At 42.5% G+C, this 23494-nt stretch overlaps 2 protein-coding genes across 14 annotated transcripts in view; both read left to right on the top strand.

Moving 5' to 3' along the window:
- The window catches only part of CHGB (chromogranin B), a 112065-nt gene that overhangs the window by 49063 nt on the left and 39508 nt on the right, over nucleotides 1-23494 (top strand). The window lies entirely within an intron of this gene.
- The window catches only part of SHLD1 (shieldin complex subunit 1), a 32971-nt gene continuing 16828 nt past the window's right edge, over nucleotides 7352-23494 (top strand). Inside the window, exon 1 of the mRNA XM_055713223.1 lies at nucleotides 7352-7369. The gene's annotated coding sequence lies outside the window, so the exon portion shown is untranslated. The remainder of the gene's footprint in view (nucleotides 7370-23494) is intronic.

Genomic DNA, 23494 nt, shown 5'->3' with positions numbered 1-23494 from the left:
CACATTTTACAGTCCTTTTCTTGTCAAATCAGTCACACTGACTGCTGTAGGTCTGCTCTGTTACCTTGGGCATGGCTTTTCCCTGCTGTGGTCTGTATTTTTTGCACCTGTGGGCTCTGTGTGTCTCATTTGCATGGTTGATGATCTCTGTGGGGCAGCGACCATGCTGTGCTCCATAGCTGTCTACTACACAGAGGACAGTAGTCTCTAGCTGCCTTCTGTAATAGCAAAGCCCAGCAGCACCTTGGAGTTTTGTGACCTAGGTACAAAGAACCTGTTTTAAACTTTTGAAAGATGTTTATTTAGTCCTTGTTTAGTCAGAGAAGGTGAAGCAAGGTTCAGAGTGAGGAACAGTAAATACTCCCAATGGAACCATTAGGCCATAAATCAGAGAACACACTTGTCCCGTTCACCATTGAGAATAAGACATGTTTCTGAGGTAGCTCATAACTTTAGATTATTTTCCATTTTTAATGTAAAATCCATATGTTGTCAAGATGATGCAGAGTTGCTGTGGTGCATTATATGATCTAGAGCCTGGATATAGAGTTGCCAAACGTGCTTATATGTAGCAGGGCTTACAAACTGAATGTATGCTGCTGCATCCCTTACATTGCTAAAAGATTTTTAGTGAGGTTTTGTTTTCCTGTGAGCAAAAATTTGTGGGATTATTGTATTTTTTCAGGTGCCATTCAGTTCATAGAGATTCCTCTTAAACGCTTCAGGCTTCTCATTTGCAAATATGTCACAGAGCAGTCTGTCCTTGCTTTTAGTTCTTTGTGCATTGTTTTGCTAGATTTTTTTCTTTTTCTACCCGATTTGGTACCTGTATTGGAGGAGGGGAAGTCGTTCCTTGCTGGGCACTGAACTATGCCTGGGCTAGTACAGTGGTCTTGAAAAGGTGCTCTCTTGAAAGGTCTCTTACTACCTAGTAATAGAAGTCTAGGATCCCTGCAGGTAAGTCAAAGTTGTCTTTTGCTGGTCACTTCAATCTGTTCACATGCTTGTTCTCTTATTTCCTTCCCTTGTAATATTCCTTGCTTTTGCACTTTCACTGCCTTGTCTTCTATTCCGTGAAAATTGTGGTGGTGTTTCCCTCCCCGCTGCCCCCCGCCCCATCTCCATTGTCCACATAGAGCCACCTACCTGTTGTGCATTCTGGGCAATGTCATTCTTTTTGTCCCGAAAAGTATATGCTCCTTTCAGTAGATGGCCCTTGAAACAGCATGAAAATATTTACTCTGTAAGCCTGTAGTTAAAAACTAGAAGTCTTAAATGCTGTCCTCCCACCCTGTGCTGTGTGCTAAGTCTTCAGCGTGATCCCTAAAACAACTGTTATTGCTGGACTTTTATTTCAGGAAACTTCATGGGTTTTATTGGCTTCGCTTCCAAAACCCTTCTGGCATAGTTTTCAATGAAATGTTTGCTCTGCATCTGCCTTTGATGTTTGATGTGCTTGTAGTCCTTGTATTTGCAAAGGTGGTTTTCCAGTCCTTCCTGGTTATAAGGCTCAAAGGTTTGACTTAGACTTGAAATGGCAAAACTAAAATGTGAAGACAGTGTTTTAGTGATTTAAAAAGGTCAGACAGGCCTATGAGTCAGGTCCAGGAAAATAAATGTGATCCTACTTAAGTAGCCAGTCCAGGGATTTACTCAATGTTGAGCAAGGAGGGGAATCTGTGTATCTGTATAAAATGTCATTATAACAAACCGTTATTGGCATTCATTTCAAAAAGGAGGCTGCGCAAAAGCTCGTGCCTGCTTTCAAGATGCCATATAGCTAATTTCATTATTTTAACAAATGCATTTGTAGCTTTTCTTAAAGCTCCATCTGCTGGAGATTACCAGCTATGAATACTTCACATTGATGACAGCAGTCTGGCTGCTAGCTGTAGAGTATCATAAAGCTCTAAAAAGTGCACACTTGGCATATAGAAGCAATATGTATCTATTTGAGATATCATTGATCTTTTACTAGTGTCTGGTGAGAGGGGCCCAGTTTGTTTGCGGGCAGTAACAGCCACACTATGGGTGCACATCAGTGCCAGACAGTGGGACCCATAACAGGCATGTGGAGCAGTGTGCCAGACAGTGGGACTGGGCACTTGTAATCTCGCCTTGCCCTGAGGCTGTGCTGTAAAAAGGCCCTGTGGGCCATTTCTTCCTTATCTTTAACTGTCATTCCAATATTGGCTTTTATTCCTCTCATCATAGCTATCAGTGTTTGTCCACTGCTGTGGCCTAATCTAATTCAGGCTGCAGTAATGTCATTATGGTAATTGTTCCTAAGGTGGCTGTGAGGCAATTTTGTACATACTTGTGCCAATGCTGTTTTATCTTACCAGGCCAGTTAGCAAGCATTAACTGTTTAAATAAGAAGGAATTAAATCCTGTAAATAAATGTCAGAGAACTAGACTTTGTTCAATTCTTTGTGAATCATTTTCCATCCTCTGAAGTACGGGTGTGGACTCCTTTGAGATGGAAAATTGTGGATTGGGAATAGAAACCATTCAAGTATGTGTTTTACAGGGGAATGATAGACAAGTTTAGGCTCTATAAAGCCTGTGCCTCTCAGTCATCATTTGTAACCACCATGATGCCATTAAATGTTATGGGCACAAATAAGAATGTATACGGTAGTACAAGACCTCATCAGGAATTCTTAGTGACCAAGATGCAGGCTGATGCCAGGTCAGGATAGGGGTGTTTTTGGGTAGCCAGATGCTACTGGCTCTGTAAAGCTGCAAAATACATGAAAAGCTGATCCTTGCTTTGGGTTCCTCCTTAATGGGTGCTTCCCTGGGCTTCCCTGTTCCGTAAATAGATTTTTAGTGTGTGTGTGTGTGTAGTGTGAAGTTTCTTCTGTGCTTTGAGCTTTCTTTTGTATCCCTACTCAGCTTTTTCAAAAGCGTTAGCTCTGCTCCTCACCCCTCAGAGTCATCAGTGGAGGTGGATCTGTCGTGAAGCAACTGCATGCCAGATGTCGGCAGTCAACTGATGTTGCTGAAGGGAGCAGAGTGTTTACTGAAGTTGATAGTCTTCTGTAAAACAAAGGTCCGCTTAGGGTGGTTGCCTTCACTACACTAAGCTCCCATCTGAAACAAATTTGTCTATAAATTGTCTTTATTTGGGCCCCAGAATCTTCAGGGAAAGGCATTATTAACCCGTCTGTATGGCATCTGGTATGTCTCTGGGTAGCCAGCATGGAAGCCTTGGCCTAGGATGATATTTCAGCAGGTAATTGTCATTCCTTGTCTAGTCCTTCAAGAGCACAATTCCAAAATGCACTAGTGCTCATGATACAAGTTTCACACAGTGGTGTTGGTGCTCTTACATGCTTCTGTGTATGGCTGCAAGGGATTTACGGAACACTCCAGAGCAGTCGAGTATGGCCTGCCACGATATGAGCCTCTGGCCTGTCACAGGGAGAGGGGGATTAGAGATTCTTATTTTCCTGTGACAGTTATTTTAGTGCAAAACTGTAGCTGAAATTCTTCAAGTTCCATTAGATTTTTAGAAGAGAGATAAATCCCCTGTTTTGACTCATTGCCCAGGGACTGTTTTTACCACCTGCTTCTCACTCGGATGCTGGCTTTGAGCAAGCAGCAGGAGCCATTTCTTTCACATGATTAGAATTGAAAGCGCAGGCTGCTCTTGCAGAGATCCTCACCTGCTTCACTGCCTGACTCCGTTCCCTTGAGCAATATTGTGGCTCTGTGCAAGTGTGCTAAAGTGCCAATAGAAGGGATATGGGTTGAATGAAAGTGCAGGATTCAGGAAAGGGAAGGAGGAAATTAAACTGTCTGTGAGGTTAAGGGAGAGGCCAGGAATCCTGTACAAAATGGGTTTTGTTGTTTAATCTCTGGCTAATAGGTTTTGATTCATTTTGTCACTATTTCAAAGCTGAGGAGCTCTAGGAACAGTCACTGATGTAATAGTGGGGCTGGAAGGGTGTGGCAAGACAGATAGCAATGGCGGTGATGGAGAGAATTTTTTTATATGTGGGAGCTGGGTGGCATTCCCTTTACCCATCACCTTGGGTTACCATTTTAATTGTCGTTCCTCTTTTTCAGACAAATTGCATTTTTGTATGCTGAGTTCCTAGATAACCTTCCATAGCTTTACTTCTTACCATTGAGAGGTGACTGTTCATTAGTGTGTTCATGTTGTTTGGATCCAGGTATCCAAAAAGTATTTCACTAAGCAAAGTGCAGAGAGCTGGGAGAATGTGCTCTGCTTTCCTGATGTAGCAGTGATTTGGGTGCCACTTGTGTGCATCAGGATACACCGTTTTTTCTCCCAGGCTTCTTTGCAGAGTCTGGAGGAAGGCCGTGATGCAGGAAGACAGACTTGGCTGTGTTGTGTCCCAACTTTGAGAATCCCTCTTCAGAGAACCATAGCAGAGGATTTCATAGTCACCCTTCTTCACAGCACCAAAGCTTTTATAGGATTGCCCCATGATCTGATGTATGGAGGCTGTGACAGCTGAGAGTGGGTCCCGGAGATGAATGCATCCTTCTAAATCCACTCTTGTGCTGGATTAGGAGCTGCCCCTTCCCCACTGCAGACTGAACGTCTGATTCCCTTCATCTCTTCTTCCTGATGTGAAATCCAGCAAGTGCTCCATCCCTCTTCTACTGCTGTGTTTCTGTAAATGCTGGGCTGGGTTTTTCGTGCTAGTATATGTCTAAACAAGGATACTATGAACCACACTTCAATGTATGTCTGAGCAGTGAGTGCCCTATGTTTGAAACATTTTAGAGACAAAAAAAGTTCACCTTCTCTACTAATATGGAGAAAAAGATTTGGTTTCCTTTTTATAAAAAAAGAAAACATCAAACCAAAGTCCAGCAAATCTCTAGGATGTATTTTTAGCTTTGAAATCAAGCTAATTATATTAAAGGATTCACAACATGAGAGTTACACAAGGGGCAAAGAACTCAGAGGAGAATGGGCGTGCAAAGAGGTTGGACTACATAGCTCCTGCAGACCCTGCTGTAGGTGAAATTTGTCCCATTTTTTGTTCTGCTTTTAAGGAAGGGAAGCATCTTCTGCAGAAAACAATTTCAGGGAAACTCCAGTTTTCCTTTGCAGCTGGAGAGGAGAAGCTACGAAGCAGTCATGAGGCCTGTAAGCCAGGGTATGCGTTTTTATAACAAAAGTGCTAAAATAATAGTCACACCAGCTGTGAAACATGCTGGTGTATGCATCAATGTTTCCAGTCACTTTGGAGTGCAAGAACTGCTGTACAGTTGAAACATGTCCACAAAATACTTTTTTTCTTGAAGAAAAATGAAAATACATGCCATGAATCCTTAAGTAACTGAAATAAGTGGGGAAACTGGTATAGAAGTGTGACTGTTCCTGTTACCCGTACATGTTACCCGTTCATGGCATCTTTTCGTCAATGTTAGATTCTTTTGTGTGGGGATCTCAAGATACCGGCTGCTTTCCTGTATAATAAAACTGCTCTTTGCTGCTTGCTATTATGGTCTTGTTGTAGTGCAGATACTGCAAAAATGACCCAAGATGTATAGATATGTGTTGAGGAGCCAGCAAGTGGCAAAACATGAAATGCCTGTGATCACCTTGTTACGTAAAACCAGCGTTACCCTTCCCTGCTGTCTGCAGAGCATGGCTTGGTGTCTCAGCTTGTCAGCTCCATCACTTGTGTGTGGGTGGTAAAGATCTGTGAAAATGGCTTTAAAATCCCAATTTAAATCATGAAGGATGCCTGGCTAGGACAGAACAATGAAAAATGTCAAATTGGTTTGGAAAGCCATGCTGAGGCCATCCTGCCCCAGCCCGCCAGGGTATTTCTTTGATAGTGTGGTGGTGTGGGAGTCATCTCCCAGGTTAGCATGGGCGTTTGGGGAAGCAGTATGGCTGCATTGACTGGAAATGCAGCAGTACTCAAGGCAGAGGACCCAGGTAATGATGCTGCAGAGCTTCCAGTAAACCCTGAGCTTACACATTTCATCAGTGCTCTGGAGCGTATCACCTCCAGTCCAGCTGTGAGCAGTGTTTGTAGTTTAGAGGGCGATTTGATACTCTTGAGGATACAATGGATAAATAAGAAATGTTCCTCATGGAGTCTCTTTAAAACCTTGAGTTTCCATGTTTGTTCTTTTACATATGCTCGTTTACTGGCAGTGGCTTTCATCTCTGCTTGATTTTCTTGAGTGTATGCCACTGGTGCATTCATGTTTCACCTGCCCACGCTGCTTGCACTGAGCAGCTTTGCCCTGTGGTGCAGTCCATGGAAAGACAGTGGTGTGCATCATGCCACATGTTGGAGCATGTTTGTACAGGAATGTTCCTCTGACTCTGATGGTGCTTTTGTGTAATTCATCATAGTTACTGCTGAGATAGCAAACTGCCCCCTGGAGCTGCTTATGTAAATAATCAGAGAATGTTTTTATTACCAATTAACAGGGATAGCTTATGTAAGCAACATGTGCCAGAGCACTGGGTGCTGAAATACCACTATCCTTGAGGATGTCTGAATGTCTCTGAGATAAGGTGTATGAGCCTGTATGAAGTACCTCCATGGCCTAAGCAGTGAACTCATACCATAATGAAGGTTGTTTCTTCATTATTCTATCAGCAAGAGTTTTACTTTTCCCCCCACCCGCCCCAGTCTGATTCTAAATGTAGGGGGTTTGCCTTGTAATTTGTCAGATTCACCTGTCCTGTTACACAAAACACCTTGGAGAACCCTCAGAGACCTAAATTCTGTGTATGAAGTTCATATGCTTTTGGGCATCTTTTACATCAGTGATCATTTATGTGCAGCCTGAGTTCCTCCTTTTCACTGGGTGGCTTTCACTACGCTTCCCTCGCTATCATTCAAACCTTTTTTCAGACGTACAGTGTGATTACATGGTATAAAAATGATCTACAGTTTATTGGACCCAAAAGGCTCTGTCCTGACAGTTGTCGTTGAAGTGCAGCAAGAGAAAACAAGATATATCTGCCCAGATTGCCGTGGTCTCTTACTGCTTTTGAATTTATTCCCTGACTTGAAGCTTCTTTAGGTACTGGTGTGAATTGGCAACAGAGAAACATATCTCAGGGAATCCTCTGTGGCTGGTGGCAGGAAGGAGGAGAAAAAAAGGGATGCTGGTGGCATTGAAATGAGAAGCTGCATTCCTTGCTGTGCTCCCAGGACTCTGCTTAGTGTAGAGGCCAGCTTAGTGCTGTGAAAGGATGCAACTTGTTCCCACCCAACTTTGCCATGGCAGATTTGGAGTAAGAGCTGAGCAGAAGGCTGTGGGCAGGGATGCCTGTTTCCTGGGCATAAATAGAGCTTATGGTGGATCCAGTGCCTGGAGCATTTCAGGGGATGCGCCTTCGCTCTGTGACAAGGTAGGTCATAGTGCTACTGCCTGGACAGCCATTACTGTCTTCTGGCTGGAGGTCCCTGCTCTCTGCAGTGATGTGGCCTGGATTAATCACAGGATTGTGGGGATCATTGTGGAGTTTTTTCCTGGTTTTTTGTGTAGTTATTTAGTACCTGCCTTTGCATTCACATGCTCTCAGTGTCTCCTTGCTTCCCCTCTGTAACATCTGGCTTGTACTACACTGCATGGATTGGGTCCAGATGAAATATTTCTAAAGCCTCCCAGCTCAGGCATCTATCAAAAAAATAAATGATGTAAGTGGGGAATCTGGCACTGAATTTAAATTAGTTCTCTGTGTGTTTTAATTCAGGCCTCAATTTTTTTGCCTGTTTCTCTGTTTCGCTTTGCTGACCTCATTGGTGTGCAGCTGATGAGGCTGCAGCGTAAAAGCACAAAAAATAGTGACTCATAACCCTTTAGTAGCAGACTGAGAGTATAAAATAGAGCACACTTTCATCATCCACAATATTTTTCTAAACAAAACAGCATAGACTAGTGATTCAGCATCAGTGTGGCTCATAGTACATTAAGTTTTATCCTGGAGCCCTCCTGTGTTTGATTTCTTCCTTCATTTCATGAGTTTAACAACCCTTCACCCCACCCCTCTTCCTTCTTGGTGTGATGTAAATTTCATAGTAGCTGAGCCCTGTGGCTGGCTTACACATGCACATATATATTCCTATAAAATCTCCTCCACAGACAGATGGAATGCTGTCAGGCTGAGCCGTGCTTCTGTGTTTGCAGCAAACCTCCACGCTAAGGGTATATGTGAAGGGTATGGGCAGCTGCTTATTTATTGCCGTAATGAGCACTGGCAAGCAAATGACATTTTGTGCTATGTGCTGCTTGCTGTTCTTTTCAGCATGTTGAGGGATTTCTAGCTGTGCTCTGTTTATGTTTGTTCCTGGGTAGGGGTGGAAGCAAGTGGTGGCTTGAGTTTTGCAAGGTGACTATTTTATAAAGATAGCACTGACTGTGTGGTAGAGATGGTCTTATTCTAAAAGTTACTTTGGTTTGTCAAGAAAGTAAGACATTTGCATTCCCACCTTCCATAAATGCCCACAGACTATTTTGTACATCTCTAAGTAATAATATGATGCGTGTTAGTACTAAAGGAGGTCTCAACTTTGTACAGGCTGTGAAGCCTGACAGGAAAAATTGGGGGTTTTACAGTCTGAAAAGATGAAATGAACCAGAAAAGAGTAAGCATAGGAAAGCAGACAAGTGGGCTATAATGTCTTATAGATGAACAGGGACTTTGATACTTCCACAGTGGTCCATTTTATATGTGTACTTCTATCTCAAAGAATTATGCAAAACTTGGTATTTATTTTTTTTTTAAAAAGTTAAATCCAGAAAATAATGATGATGTAGAGAGGAATCTGAATGTTGGTTCTGTACGTGTTGGAAGATGAGGAAAAGGAAAGGTGGTAGTATCAAAGTCAAGCATTTCTTTACACAGCAGGTAATAAGATTATAAAACTCAGTGCTGCAGGAAATTATTGAGGCTGAGAGCTTAGCGGTATTAAGAAAGGGGATTATGCACTGATTTGGGTAATGAGAACAAGCTAAGCCAATAGTTCTTGCTGACACAAGCATTGCTGAGATATTGGATACATGGGGCGGTGTTTCAGGGCTCGTACTAATCACTGCCTAATTTCAAGTGTCAGATCACACCTATATATCTCCATTACTGTATTTCCCTGTTGCCACCTAGAACAGACCACAAGTGGAGGGGCCATACTAGACCAAGTATGCTTCTGGTCTGATCCTGCCCGACACCTCCTTCCTTTCCCCTTTAGAAAAGAGTGAGACCAGTGTTTTAATGTGTTGTGCTGGTTTTGGCTAGGATGGAGTTAATTTCTTCACAGCAGCTGGTATGGGGCGATGTTTTGGATTTGTGCTGAAAAGAGTGTTGATAACAGGGATGTTTTCCTTACTGCTGAGCATCCCTTACACAGAGCCAAGGGCTTTTCTGCCCCTCACCCCGCTCCACCAGGGAGCAGGCTGGGGGGCACAAGGAGCTGGGAGGGGACACAGACAGGACAGCTGACCCCACTGACCCGAGGGGTGTTCCATACCATATGGCATCATGCTCTGTATGGAGCTGGGGGAAGAAGGAAGGGGAGGAAGTTCAGAGCGATGGTGTTTGTCTGCCCAAGTCCCCGTTACGCGCGCTGGAGCCCTGCTGTCCTGGGGGTGGCTGAGCACCTGCCTGCCCACGGGAAGTAGTGAATGAATTCCTTGGTTTGCTTTGCTTGCACACGCAGCTTTTGCTTTACCTGCTGAAGTGTCTTTATCTCAGCCCACGAGTTTTCTCACTTTTACTCTTCTGATTCTCTCCCCCATCCCACCTGGGAGGAAGCGAGCAAGCAACTGTGTGGTGCTTAGTTGCTGGCCAGTGCTAAACCACAACAGCCTTTTTTGGCACCCAGCATGGGGCTCGAAGGGTTTGAGATAACAACAGATTTGATTGGAATGTGCTAGATCAAATGATCGGATTTATAGCTGTAATTGCTGTTTAGCTGTTAAAGGGCAGGTTTCTGTGCTTGGATGGGGCTTGCATGGGTGGCAAAGCTGACAGCAATGCTTTAATGTATACAACTCTTGCCTTCAGTAGTCTGTACCTCTTAAGTAGTTACTTGAAAATAAATCCTTGGATAACCTGTCCAAACGCAGAAGCAGGAGGTGGTTGTTGGGATAGAGAAGCAGGCAATGCAGAGTTGGAGGAGGGGACAAATTTTTTTTGGTTCATATAGGTTATATTTGTGCACGAATAAATTTTACAGTGGTATTTTACATTGTTAATGGGTAACACACAGATATTGTACATCAAAAATACAGTAACTTGTATAGACCTAAGGAATACTCACCTTTAAGATGCTGACCCAGTACCTAGCCCCAAGTCCTTCTCTACTGTTCATAAAACAAACTTATTCTGAATGTAATGATTTAAGCACTTACAATCTATAAAGACTGCAGAGAAATAAGTCATCTTTGCTTCTGGTCATGGCGCAGCACAAGTGAGATCGGTTTTGTGGTATCTTATAATTCAGTACCGATTTCTTGAAGGGGTGGAAATGCTGGATTGAAGCAGAACCTGATTTACAGAGCTACCATCTGCAGTCCCAGCTGAATTTAACATTGCTCTACATTGCTGCTTCTCTGGATGTCTAATGAGGTTATTCCTAGGTTAATTTTTCTCCTGATGCAGTTTTAATTAAACTATAATGAAGGCAGCAGAAGATGCAAAATAAAATAACTTGAGAAAATCCATTTCATGCTGTACCAAGTGCTTTGTGGTAGGATGTTTGTTATTGCTGCTAATTATTATTTTATATGAGGCACTTGTCTAATAGCATGTGTGCGCATGTGAATCATCTGCAGAGCCTGTGGCAGCATTCCAGAAGTGAAGGTAGCTCCAGCGGCTGAGTCACTGAGTTTGTGCCAGCGGGTTTCATTCCTGTGTTAGATTGAATGTGAGGAAATATTAGTATTCTTCAGCCCAGCAACCCTGGAATGTAAAGGGAAATATTTTTGCATTGTTAAGAAATTATGTATTGCTGTTAGCTTTCAACAATCCGCTGATAGTTAATGGAGACACTAATTTATTCCTGATGAGGATCTAACTCTGAGGTTTTTTCTCTTACGAGAAAGAAAAGGAATCATAATTTTGCAGAGGAAAGCAAGAATGGGGTTGAAAGTTGGATCTGATACTCAGAATGTAAGCTTCATGCTCCATAATTAGCAGATACGAAATACATACCCACCAGGATGAGTTAAACCATGTGGCGAAAGAGGGTGAACATGCCTTGTTGGCAAATGGCATTCTTCACACAGGGTTTTGCCTTTGTTGTTCCCTCATTCAGGCACAAAATATTTATTCATTTAAATTATTCATGATTTATCTTGTATTACCAATACCTAGCAGTTAAATATTTGTAGATGAACCTTTCTGTTCCATTATGGATTAGCTGACTGCTGTCTCCTCAGCATGTTGAAAGGCTGATCTTAGAAGGAGGTGATATAAAACCTAATGGTATCTTTCAATCAATACTCTACCTTTAAAAAGTGCCTGTGGCTGGTTTTAGTACTTCAGACTAGTAACCTGTTTTGTACAATCCTTTGTTTGCCAAAATCTACCTCACTGTAGCGCAGAACAAAACCATGCTGCTGTTTCTAGATGCCAATGTCTAACTGCGGTTGTGTTGAAGTGTTGCAGCCTGTGCTTTCTGGGCTCATAGCAATGGTTTCCCCACTCTTGATCCTCCTGTTAAGAAATGGAGAACAAACCAGGCTAACCACTTCTGAAGAATAAGATGATTTCAGAAGGAAATCTTCCTGAAAGGATCTGGCAGGAGTCTCTCCTGCCAGTTCACCTTTTCTCAGCTATGCACTAAAACCAGAATTTGCCTCTCCAGACTGGTACTAAATGAATGTGTAGTCATCAGACTTAGCCAAAGCCTCTTTGCAGCTAAGCCATGGAAAGGTACTGCTGCAGCTAGCAGCAAATTTGGTCCCCTTCGAAATATTATAATTGTATGTGTCTCCTGCTCATCTTCATTCCTGTGGGATCTTGAAGTAGGTATTAGTAAGACTGGAGTGATCCCAGAATAGTGGGGTGGCCAAATTTGAGAGAAGACAGGAAGCTTGGTTTGGTTCAGCAGCCTCAGTGCATGGGATTTACTCTGCATCTTCCAAGCTCTTTGAAGCCCTGCCAGGCAGTGGCTGGGCCCTTCCTTTCTCCTCACGTCTCAAACAGACCTCCATAGCTTTTCTCAGCCAGCAAATTACTGGCTTGTTGCAGGAATCTGATTCCCTCCCTTGATTATTGCATGAGAAAGTAAGCAGGCTTCACTGCTGTTTTGGAAGCTGTTACATCTGATAATGTGTCTGGGATTTTCCTTTTGCAAAACACTGTTTACTTCCAATTTGAAAACAGTTGTTTCTACTCCTCTCAGAGGAACTAATATGTTCTCATTAATTTTAATTCTCTTCTGGTCACCATAGTATCCCTAACTGCTCTTCCCTTAGTGACTAATGAATAAGCAACAGAAATGGCCTGAATACTCCTGTACCTTGGCTCTGATACTGTGTTTCCAGCTGTGCTGAAAGAAAGGAGGCGGAAATGAAGCGGAAGCAGAGCCCATCTTCAGGGGTGCAGGGACCAGACAAGGACTCGAGCTTTGGGTGACCACTGGCAGGCACGCCACTGCTCTGCTTGGATGGCTTACTGCCGCATGCAGCACCTGCCAGACTTTCCCTCTCTGTGCCTTTCCTGCCTGCACAAGGAGGAGTAATGCTGTGAGAATAAACACTGTAAGGACTATAAAGTGCATGTTATTGGGAACAGGAATATACCAATTATCAACTCAATACTCCAGATGCCACTCTGCCTAGGGCACTTTACTTAGAGTGCAGTTCTTGTGGAATACTGCACCTGGAAGGGCGTATTGTCCTTACCTGTGGCAGGTTGCTTTGGTAGTAAGGCTGTGACAGTGAGAGGAACCAAAATGGGAAAGGAGACGGTATGCCAAGCAGCACCCTTTGGTCTCCATTTCCTCTCCTCACGGTTGGGCCACAACCATGGGTCAGCATGCGTCTTGGTCTTGCCAGATATTGTTACTACATGTTATTGCAGAACATAATCAATTAGGCAAGAACTAAACTACTTCTGGAACTTAAATGGTATCTAGAATTAAGTCTGGTTGGTGATAACTCACTAAAATTTTCATGTAGTTGTCCCTGCCTCTTCTTGCTGCTTTTAGCAACCTGGAGAAGAGGTTAATGTTCTCCGTTCTCCATCTGTTAGAACATCATCTATGTGACTGCTGATTTAACTCTTGCTTTGTCCTTTTCTATAACACTTTGGCCAAAACCATCTTTGTTTTTCCTCTGGGAGTGTTTGCAGGAACATCTCTAGTTTCATTAACGTTCATGTGAATATTCCCTAAAGCTCAGTGTGGTCTTTGAAAAATATCACTGTCCCAAATGTGCTTTGGTGCACATTAAGTCCTGCTGAAAGGCAAAAAACTAAGACAAAGGAGGTGCAATAAACCATCTGTTGTACCTTAGTTATACCTTGATACAAAGGACACTCTGGGGGCTGGATGACATACTGCATGCAGCACTCTGCAGAGCATGTGCATCCAGAAGAGAGCATGGAAGCGAGTACTGATTGCTTAATTTTGTATGGTGTCTTACTCCGTGGATGGTCTCCTCAAATCATACTGCTCAGTGCCCATCAGAGAAGACTTGGCATGGATGGTGTAGCTCATTCAGTGGATTAATTTGAATAAATAAAACCTACTGCCCTGTTCCTATCTGTGTGAAGTTCCAGGCACTAAATGCACAGCAGACAAGTGGTGGTGGAGGGGCATGGGTATGGGCGCTTGGAGAAGAATTCAGGCCTTGCCTGGGAGGTGACTAGTTTCTCAGAAGCCGCCACTAATGCATTTGGGTAGGGTGGTCACACACAGCTAATGCTTTTGTTTGTCAAAAGGGCTGAAACCCATGTGCCCTGCCTTGAACCTTGGACCTTACCTTTAAAATAATGGTGAGGGCAAATAGGTTTTGGATAAAAGTTTCTGTGGGGAAGCTGTCCAAAAGATTCCTCTGCTTTTTTGGAGAATTTGGTTGTAATTCTGCTTGCTAAGGCTTTTTTCTTCATAGTCAACTCTTGTGCTGACCCTATGGCCAGTCCCTTGGGTTGTGGCTGGTGTGCTCCCTGCACCTTGGGGACTTGAAGTTGCTTGTGGGTCTGCCCAGTGCCAAAGCCAGCCAGATAACCCTGAGTTGGTCTAATAGCCCATCATAAAACAGATGCCGGTGAGCTGGGGCACAGTGTTGCTCCATGTGAAATGCAGCATGGAATACCCTGAGAACAGGAATATTTTAGCACGGTCCAGGTCAGGGGCAGCAAATCTGAGGGGAGTAAGGGCTCTGCCAGGTGATGCAGGAGTGTGGCAGTGAGCTGATGTGCTGGGTTGCAGCCAGCCATTTCAGTTGAATAGTTTGTGAGGCTGGTGATCCTGGGGGGTAGCTCAGGGCAGTATTTTAGAGGCTCGAGTTTGCAGCCCTGTCTGGTGACTTAACTTGTGGCCTTACTTTGTGCTGGCCCCTGCGTCTCCCCATCTCTTTGACTGCCAGCTCTTCAGTGCTGTCTGCTTTGCTCTTAGCAGAAAAAGCCCCCAGCCCAGTTCCACTGCCAAGGTGGCCAGTGTGGGAGCACTGTGAAATCTATTGGCTGCTGGGAAAACACTTGAGACCCCGGTTTGGATGGGCTGGGGTAGTGCCACGAGTGTCTGCACTGATCCACACCTACTGTGTCATGATACTACACTTTCCTCCTCCCCTGGTACCCCTGAGCATGCAAAGAGGAGGATATCAGTGCTACAGTCTGTGGTGGTCTGGAAAATGCTGAACTTTATATGAAGACGTTGGCATCTCTTGTTAAACACTTTCTCAAGTCTGTGGATTTAGAGTATAACAGAATATTGTTACCTAGTTGCTAAGCTCTTTGGGTAATACTGCAGAATGAAACAGCACGTTAGCTGTAACAGTATTTTATTAAAATGCATCTTAGCTTGTTCCCAAGCAAGAAAATATTAAAACATTCTCCCTTTCATATGTGCTCAGTAATCTGTTCATCTGTTTTCTGACTTTTTAATATTTTTACAAAACTCGGGACTGTGGTTGTTTATTTTTAAAGGAAATTAAACTGTTCCCAGCTAGGGAGCTTTCATTAGACTTAGTCTGTAGCATGTGTCTCTAGCATCAGCAGGTCCTGATACTGAGCTGTAATTGAGTTTTGCATTCTGTCTGAGCAGTTCATCTCAAAACCTGAAATCTAGGGGAAAAAATAATTTGTGCAGATGGTCTTCATAAAACAAAGGCAGATTAAATCTGGAGCTGTCACAGAATTGCTCTTACAGATGCATCTGCTGCAAAATAATTACCTCTCTTGAGCCCAGTAAGTTAATCAGTGTCTTCTGTTTGTGTCTGCAGTGAAAACAATTAAAAGCTCATTCCTATTTTTTAGGTAAACTTACAGATTCTCTGATTTTTAAGGGTAATTAGATTTGATGTGTATCACAGTCCAAAGTGTTCCTGTTGGACAACAAGCTGTCTGTAATGCAATTTACCTGTAGCCAGGATGTGATTTCTTTTCAATCACTTTTTTTTCCTTGGGCTGTTTTTCACTAGAGTTCAAAATCCTTTTGTCTCTTTTCACATAAATTGCATTTGAAAAGCTTAGGGCTTTTTGTACAAACGTAACAACTGTCATTATTTGCATTTATTTCAAATTTTCTTAAAATTAATTTTCTGCAACATGAGGAAAAAATTTATAATGTAGTTAAGAAAATACAGACTGCTACTACCTTGGTTGTAATTTGTGAAGACCTGTGTTGGGAGTCTGATCTCTCAAACAGGGTGAGACACTTGTGCAGTGTGGACGGGACCCCACTGAGACAGGCAGTGGACATCAGGAAGCAGCTGCTGACAATGGCACCTAATTTCTAGAAGCACATCTGAAATTCCCAGGGGACTTCTACTCTGGGATTTCCAATAGAGATTTTCCTCAGTGTGTTTTGCAAAGTCTATCAATATGGCTCAGCATCACTCTGTGGTTTCCCAGGGGGATAAATCCCACCCCTCCATGCTGAAATGACTTGTGCAGCGTAGACAGCTGCAGCCCTGGAGAGAGAGTGCCGCTTCCCTGAGGGTCCAGAGCAGTAGTGCCTGCTTCCTCCCTGGGATCGCAGCTGCCAGGGAGCACACGGACAGTGCTGTGATGAACCTATTTTCTGCTCCGAAGGCTCCCCTGGAGCCTGCACCAGGCAAGCATTGCACCTCACATGCATGTGCGGCCTTAACTATGGGAATGCTCATCGTGTAGTTGACCACACAGTGTGAACACTGCCACAAAGAGTGAGGGTTTGAAAGGAGGCAGCATGGGCTGATGCCATCATTCCTGCCATGCCTCTCTGCAAGGTGCCAAACATCTTACATCTTTCCTCCTGCTTTGCACAATCCCTGCTCCTCCAGGACAGACCATCCTTTGCTGTCTTCAGATTGAGTCTGTGGTCCCTGTAGTGTCAGTGATTTGATCAGGAACAGATTTAAATAACTGTACATGTGCCTCCTTTTCCTCATGGCTTGGCGGGACAATGAATAAGCCATCATGGTTGTGCTGGAGGCTAAAAAAAAAACCAAAAAAGAAAAAGAAAAAAAAACTCAGGATCCTTTGAACTCTAGTGTATAGCATTGATGGTGCAGTTGTGTTTAAAAAGAACAGGATCACACCCTATAATTAACCTTGCATACCTTGTTCAGGATGATTTCATTTTGTTTGCTCCTTGTGATCTGCTTGTGCTTTTATGTTGGCATTAGAGCACCAGTGCTGCTGTCACTGAAATGCACCTTTTGTCTCCACTTCTGTTTGAATAACTTGATCTCTCAAAAGTCTGTGCTGCAGCAGACTGGCCTCATATTTTTTTATTACAAAGTATGGGTGACAATTGCTACGGGGGGGGGGGGGGGGGGGGCGGGGGCTTTAAGGGCACAACTGAACCTCAGTGCAGACAAATGTTTGTTTTATTTTAATTCTCAGTGACCTTTATTTTATCCCGATTCAATTGCTCACTCAAGGACACCAGCCTTTTTGTGCTCTTAATGCATTAAACATTTTCCCAGCTAAAGAAAGCATCAGATACATCTCCTGTTGTCTTAAAGAGTCACAGTTAACCTTCAGCAGTGAATGTGACCAAGAGGAAGTGGAAGAACGTGGAAGTGGAAAGTGGATTTGTTTGTAGAGGGGAAGAAATTAAGGACTCTAGTGCTATGATCATAGAGGTTTTCAAACTTCAGAGCTGAGAATCCCCTAAATGTCAATTTTCTGACAGGTGTACCTAACTTAATTTGATTAACAGGAAATGCACCTAGCCACCTTATTTATAAGTTAATGATGTTCAAGTCCAGGTCATTCCTGGATATGAGCATTTTCTGGTATGCTTTTGTATCTGTAGCTACACCTTCTTTAAGAGGCACAAGTGTCTATATACTCTGCAGAAGTATCCTCCCTTACAAAGGTACTGAGGCTTTGCGGAAGGCTTATGAGGAAATGAAAGAGATTAAGGAAGCAGGTTGTCAAGGTACTGGAATGCAAATTGTCCACATTTGATCTAAAGAAACACTATTAAGTACTCTTTGAAGACCAATCCCAAAACTTGAGCCAAAAATATTCACTGAAGTCTTTGTTTCAGAATTCCCTGCTTTATTTATAAATAAACCAGATGTATTTACTACAATCACAGAATCCAGTCTGTTTAAATTATGTTTTCTTTAGGTGCTTTAAAACAAGCATCTTAAGCTGATCATAATTTTTTGGGGTCAAAAAAATTAAAAGAAAATTACTCAAATGTATGATCAGCTAAATTATCTGGACTGTCAAATCCCATGCCACCAACCAATCTCAAATAAGAGCCAGGAGACTTTAGCTTGTCCTGGAACACAGCTGTCAGGAATATCTCTGGCCTAGCCATGGGAAATTAGTAGTGGTAAACTTACCGTTTTACCTGAAAAATAGAATCTACCTTCACTGTTAAGGTTCTATATCATACATCTCCAGTTTCACCACTGGATAAAAATGTCCACTATTAAGGTATTCATTACATTAAATACTTGCCTTTTCCTTTTAATAATTGAATGGCTTTGTTAATATGATTAGTATTATTAATTATGCTTGCATTAATATTTTCCAGGAGTGCTAATCAGTCGTTACCTGTCATTAATTCACTGACATTTTTAAAAGAAGAGGAAATGTTACTCCAAAATATGTGTGAACTTCCATTGTTTGAACACTTGTCTGAAAATGACATTTGATAGCTGAAGTTGGCAGATGTTTCCACTGCTGGAATGAGTGAGTTTCACAATTTGATCAAAATTATCTTCAATTCTCTGTATTAATTTTAGCCACATTATAATTTGACTACAAGTAGCAAAATCTGAAATTGTCCAGCAATACTTGCCCAGTCCTATCATGCAAAATTTTTAGGTGACACCAACCCTCCTTCCTCTGTCACTGAGAGGTGGTTCAGGGATTCAGGCTGTGCATGTGGGTCTGGAAAACTTACCTACTCCCAGACACTCCCTGCATGATTTCAGGGGCTGGTTTGGGGCTGCATACCTAGGGATTATGAGCTCCATGGATTTAAAGCTATTTTTGTTAATTAAACCAAGTTTTCAGGCTTCTGTAGCAATTTTGCCCCATGTTTCAGTGAGACATTCCACTTCATAATGGTTTTTCACCTTGTCTAGTTAACTTACTCCGAGAGTATTAAAAGTAGCTAAATACCACCCTGATGGGGTTTGATTTATATACACCTCTGCCTTCCATTTCAGTGTAGACTCATTCCAAAACATGTTCTCTTTTTCATATTATTTTTTCACATGGGCCAGCAAGCCTTTCTCAATAAGTAGAACAATATTCACAGGCATGCTGTCCTTCCCCCTGCTCTTTAAAATTTATATCCAAAAGCAAGATGCTGAGGTATCTTTACTGGTTGAGATCAGAGTCAAAAAAAACCCCAACTTTGAGCAAGGCCACCATATTGAATTACTGTTGTTCCTTAAAGAATCCCCATCACTAGTCCAAGGATACGTTTAAACCCATCTGACTGGGGATTCCTGGTGCAGAAAGCTGGTTGCATGCCCAGGGAACTGGATTTGGTTTAGTTTGTATGTTGTTTTTAGGAATGTAATTTTTATGCATTTAGCACCTACGCTGCAGCCCCTAGTTGTCCAGATTCAAAACCACTGTCTTTTATCTATTGATTGGCCGTTTGTTCAGCTTTACTCATGTTTATTTTCATAATTTTTATTTCTTGTCTTTTTTGTTCCCCTCTGATACTGTTTTGGAGAGAGAAGCAGTTGCACGTGGAGACCTGTGTTCTCATTCCAATGACAAAACAGCAGTGGGAATTGCTAAATGTAACATTGGTTGTTTCACATTTGAAAAAAAGAGCCAGGCAATTTTGAGAGTCTGATCAGTAAGATACAAATTCTGAACTTACTGGTGTTTCCTAGTATCTGGGTGTCTGTCTCTATAGTGTCTCTAGCCCATATTCAGAGAACAAATTCTGAACAAGCATGATCATAATTCATCTCACTACTCTGTTGAAAGTCATGCGAATGCTGTCACATCACCTTGAAGAATAGTTAGGGTATTGGTCTTTACTGTTTGTAAATGGTGCAGATATTTACACATACAAATATGAGATGGGTTATGAAAAACACACATTACAGTGTTCACAGATCCCTGCAATAAGCCCTAATGCTCCTGTGTTTTTAGGAGTTTTATATTTCTCCTTACCTTTCTACTTGTGTGATAATTTTTGAATGAAGTAGGTATTTCCAGTTAGGCAGTCTTGTGGCCTAAAGTGGGTGAAAAATGTTTCTTTTAATAAAGGAACATGTGAATTGCTCTAACGGACTCTGGCTTATCTGTCTTTTCATTTGTCTTGTTTTGCAGGAATTAGTTTTCTGTTCACAAGTATATGTGAACATTATGTTTTCAAGCTATGTGTGGAAATGCAAGATCATAATACCTCTTGTGGCGTAAAAACATCTGTGTCATAGAAGTGTGGTGAACAAGCATTACGTGGTTGCAGTAACTGTCACTAACCACAGTTCGTCACTAGTTGAAGGTGTTACTGAAAAACTGTCCAAGCAAGTGGCTCACACGCAGCACCAGGCTGTTACCTGATGAAGTCTGTGCAGCCTCCTGGGGCAGAATAGCTGTGGGGTAATAATATGGAATGGGCAACATGGAGTTTTATTTTGTTTGCTTTTTAAACAGGATTTGGGCTCTTGCTGACCTTTGTAGTTTACCCTGAGTTGTGTCTGGTAGTAATTCAGGTGGAATGTTTGGTTTGGAGCAGAACTGAGAGGTTTGAGTACACGCAGATCTGCTCATTGCTAAGAAATTTTCTTTAAAAGCAGGACTAATAGGCTATGCAGCCAGCTAGAGGGTTGCAAATGAATCTTGAGTGACTGAAACCTTTTACTGTTTGGCCTTTGAGGGCAAAGCTGAGTTATAGCAGGGAAATGCCTGTATTGCCAAGCCTTTCTCGTGACTGGCTGAGAGGACAAAGTGAGGAGATAGGAATGGGGACTGCTCTCATTGCTTGCTCAGTGATTTTTTTCTTTTTTGGCTTTTAAAGTTATACTCCTTCTTAATGACTTTCTCCTTTCTCCCTTCTGCTCTGCCCTTCAGATTTTTGTAGTCCATTCAGAGGTATAGAGTCCCACAGCCATGACACCACCTGAGAAAATTTTGGTAGGTGAGTGCAGCCCATTAAGGGTCTGACGACTCACTCCCTATGCAATTCTTATGTGATGACCATTTCTGGTTTCAGTTTTCAGGTGCTTGGTTTATTAACAACACAGCAATTCCTGCAGAAAACTGAGTGATTAAATGGCAAAACACTTCTGTTCAAAACCTAATTTTCTATTAAGCTGGTTCTGATGGAAGAGATTTTCAGTGATTCCCAAAACAGCATGTAGATCATTAAGAAAAAGCCCTTGTGGTTCTCAAGCCTCCAGCATTTGTGAATGGTCTATAAATACGCCTGTTGCTTTGGTCCAGTAATACTAAGAACTCTTTACTTGACTTCAAATAATACTGCAGCAAAACTAGATGGCTCAAATGTTTATTCAGGTGTACTTTTAAAGTGGCAAGCCACAGTGCCACAGACTAGTGATGAAAAAATACCTCCAAGTTATTAAACTTGTGTATCTTGCTTGCTTTTCATTGTATTCTGTTGAAATTTTATTTTCTGTCTCTTGAAAATTTCCTTGGTGACTGTTTGATATATCTTGACTTTGATTTCTTCAGTATGAGCATATTTCATTTATTAGCCTGTGGAAGGCTGATAGGTTGAGACTGATATCTTGCTTCCATACTTATGTTTGAGTCTCATTTTTCATTTTTGATCAATATCTGATGGTCAAGCTTCCTCTGACGACACAGAAAAAACCAGCCTCGAGCTGTGTGATTCCACATCTCACATGGCAGGGCTGGGGAGAGGACAGAGGCATAGGTCTGCTCTTCGTATGCCAAGGGACTCCAAACTCAGTATGTCTGCACAGCCTGTTCAACGTGTACAGCCACATCAGGCCTGCGGGAGGACTGGGAAAATGCCTCCCTCAACCTTCATATCTTCACCAGAGTATCGGTAGAATTTTCTTTTACCTTTGTACCTGCAATTTGCCTGTGCTTTTTAAAATTATTTCTTTGTGGGTTTTTCCCCTACTCCTCGTTCTAAAAGACATGCAAGGCTTTCCATGCTTGTCTGACATGCAGCATATTTTCAGGAGCACGACAGAAACAAAGAGTGGTTTTAAAATCATCTTCTTGCAAGTAAATGCAGGAAATGACCTCAGAAAGTGTTCCTTTGTTGTTCTTAGGGAAAAAGATCAGTCCTGGCTGGAGGTAAAGAGTTTTGATCTGAAGAGGGACAGGCTGCACACATTCAGCTATTTCTGTCACATCTAGAGAGAATCAGTCCATCTGTAAGCAGTTCTTGTGATATTCCCACACTCACTTGTGATATTCCCACACTCATGCTTTTGGCCTTAGACAAAAATAGAAGATCAGGACCGTAAAATCTGAGAACTAGAAGGTACCTCTCCTGTTTTTCTGTTGTGCAACTTGTAGTGATCTGCTGCTGAAGAATTAGTGAAGTTAAAGCTTAGTTTTTATGAAGACAATGCCATCTAAAATCTCAATGGCTTCTTTTAAATTTGGTGTGAGCATCTGTGTATTCAGCACTTCTGAAAACCAATCCACTGATTTGGGATATGAACCTAAATAATAAGTTGGTAGAAAGTTGAACAAACTCACATAGATGCATTTGACTGAGACACACAGGTATGCAAGTTGGAGGGGGTAAAGAATCAGGAGGAAGTTAAATTTAAGTCAGCCTTCACCCCTTTGGAGAGGCACTTTTTGCAAGGGCGTGTAGTGACAGGGCAAGGGGTACTGGCTTTAAACTGAAAGAGGGGAGATTTAAATTGGATACTAAGAAGAAATTCCTTACTGTGAGGGCGGCGAGGCGCTGGGCCAGGCTGCCCAGGGCAGCTGAGGGTGCCCCATCCCTGGCAGTGGCCAAGGCCAGGCTGGACGGGGCTGGGAGCAGCCTGGGCTGGGGGGAGGTGACCCTGCCCGTGGCAGGGGGCTGGAACTGGGGGGTCTTTGGGGTCCCTTCCAACCCAAACCATTCTGTCATTCTACAGTTAATCTGCCTTATTTGACTCAATTTTCAACCTCCATAGTTTTTAAAACATTTTCTGTTCCCCACAGCAGCTGTTTTACAGTAGATGCCCTGTAGTACCCAGGCATCAATTCCACAGCACAATTCAGGCCTCCAAGTGCAGGACCTCCCATGAAGATGGCCATGTATTATAGTATTTGTAGTATCACAGATATTGTAGTATTATAGGTCATAACTCTCGGTCCAAAAAATATTTACAAGTGGTATGATTTTACCTGCAGTTCAAGCAGGGTGCTTAAAAAATACCTTGCTTTGCAGTATTTTCTTGGTTTAGAAACTGCCTTCCTGCCTATAATTCTCATGTCACTTGTGTCCACAGCTGTGCATAGGTGGTTGGCAGTAGAGATGAAATGCATGTGAATCTGCAATGTAGACTGTGTGTATGTTTTTGGGTGCCAACATTGTAATGAATTGAACTGTCAGGTGCTATAATGACAAGGGAAAGCAGCTTCCTCTTTTCCAGGTTCACACGATCTGTAAATAAAGTGAATCTCTTGCTAGATTTTATGTAATGTTTTGGTCTTCTAGTCTGTTCTCATTAAAGAAATACTGTCAAGACAGGCTCTTCCTCTTCTATTTTAGCTGTATGAATAGCATCATATTCTCTTTTTTCCAAGCAAGCTGTCAGGCATGTCACTTTGCAAGGAGATGCAGAAGGTAGAATTTTTGTAAACTGATGTTGAAACTTAAACTGTTGATCTCCAGTGAGAGCTGTCTGCTTATTCCTGTTCTTGCCAGGGGCATCAGCTGAGGAT

The sequence above is a fragment of the Falco cherrug genome, chromosome 6, assembly GCF_023634085.1.
Source record: "Falco cherrug isolate bFalChe1 chromosome 6, bFalChe1.pri, whole genome shotgun sequence".
Taxonomy (NCBI): domain Eukaryota; kingdom Metazoa; phylum Chordata; class Aves; order Falconiformes; family Falconidae; genus Falco; species Falco cherrug.
Note: the sequence above shows the minus strand (reverse complement) of the source record. Positions and strands in the feature narration are given on the sequence as shown.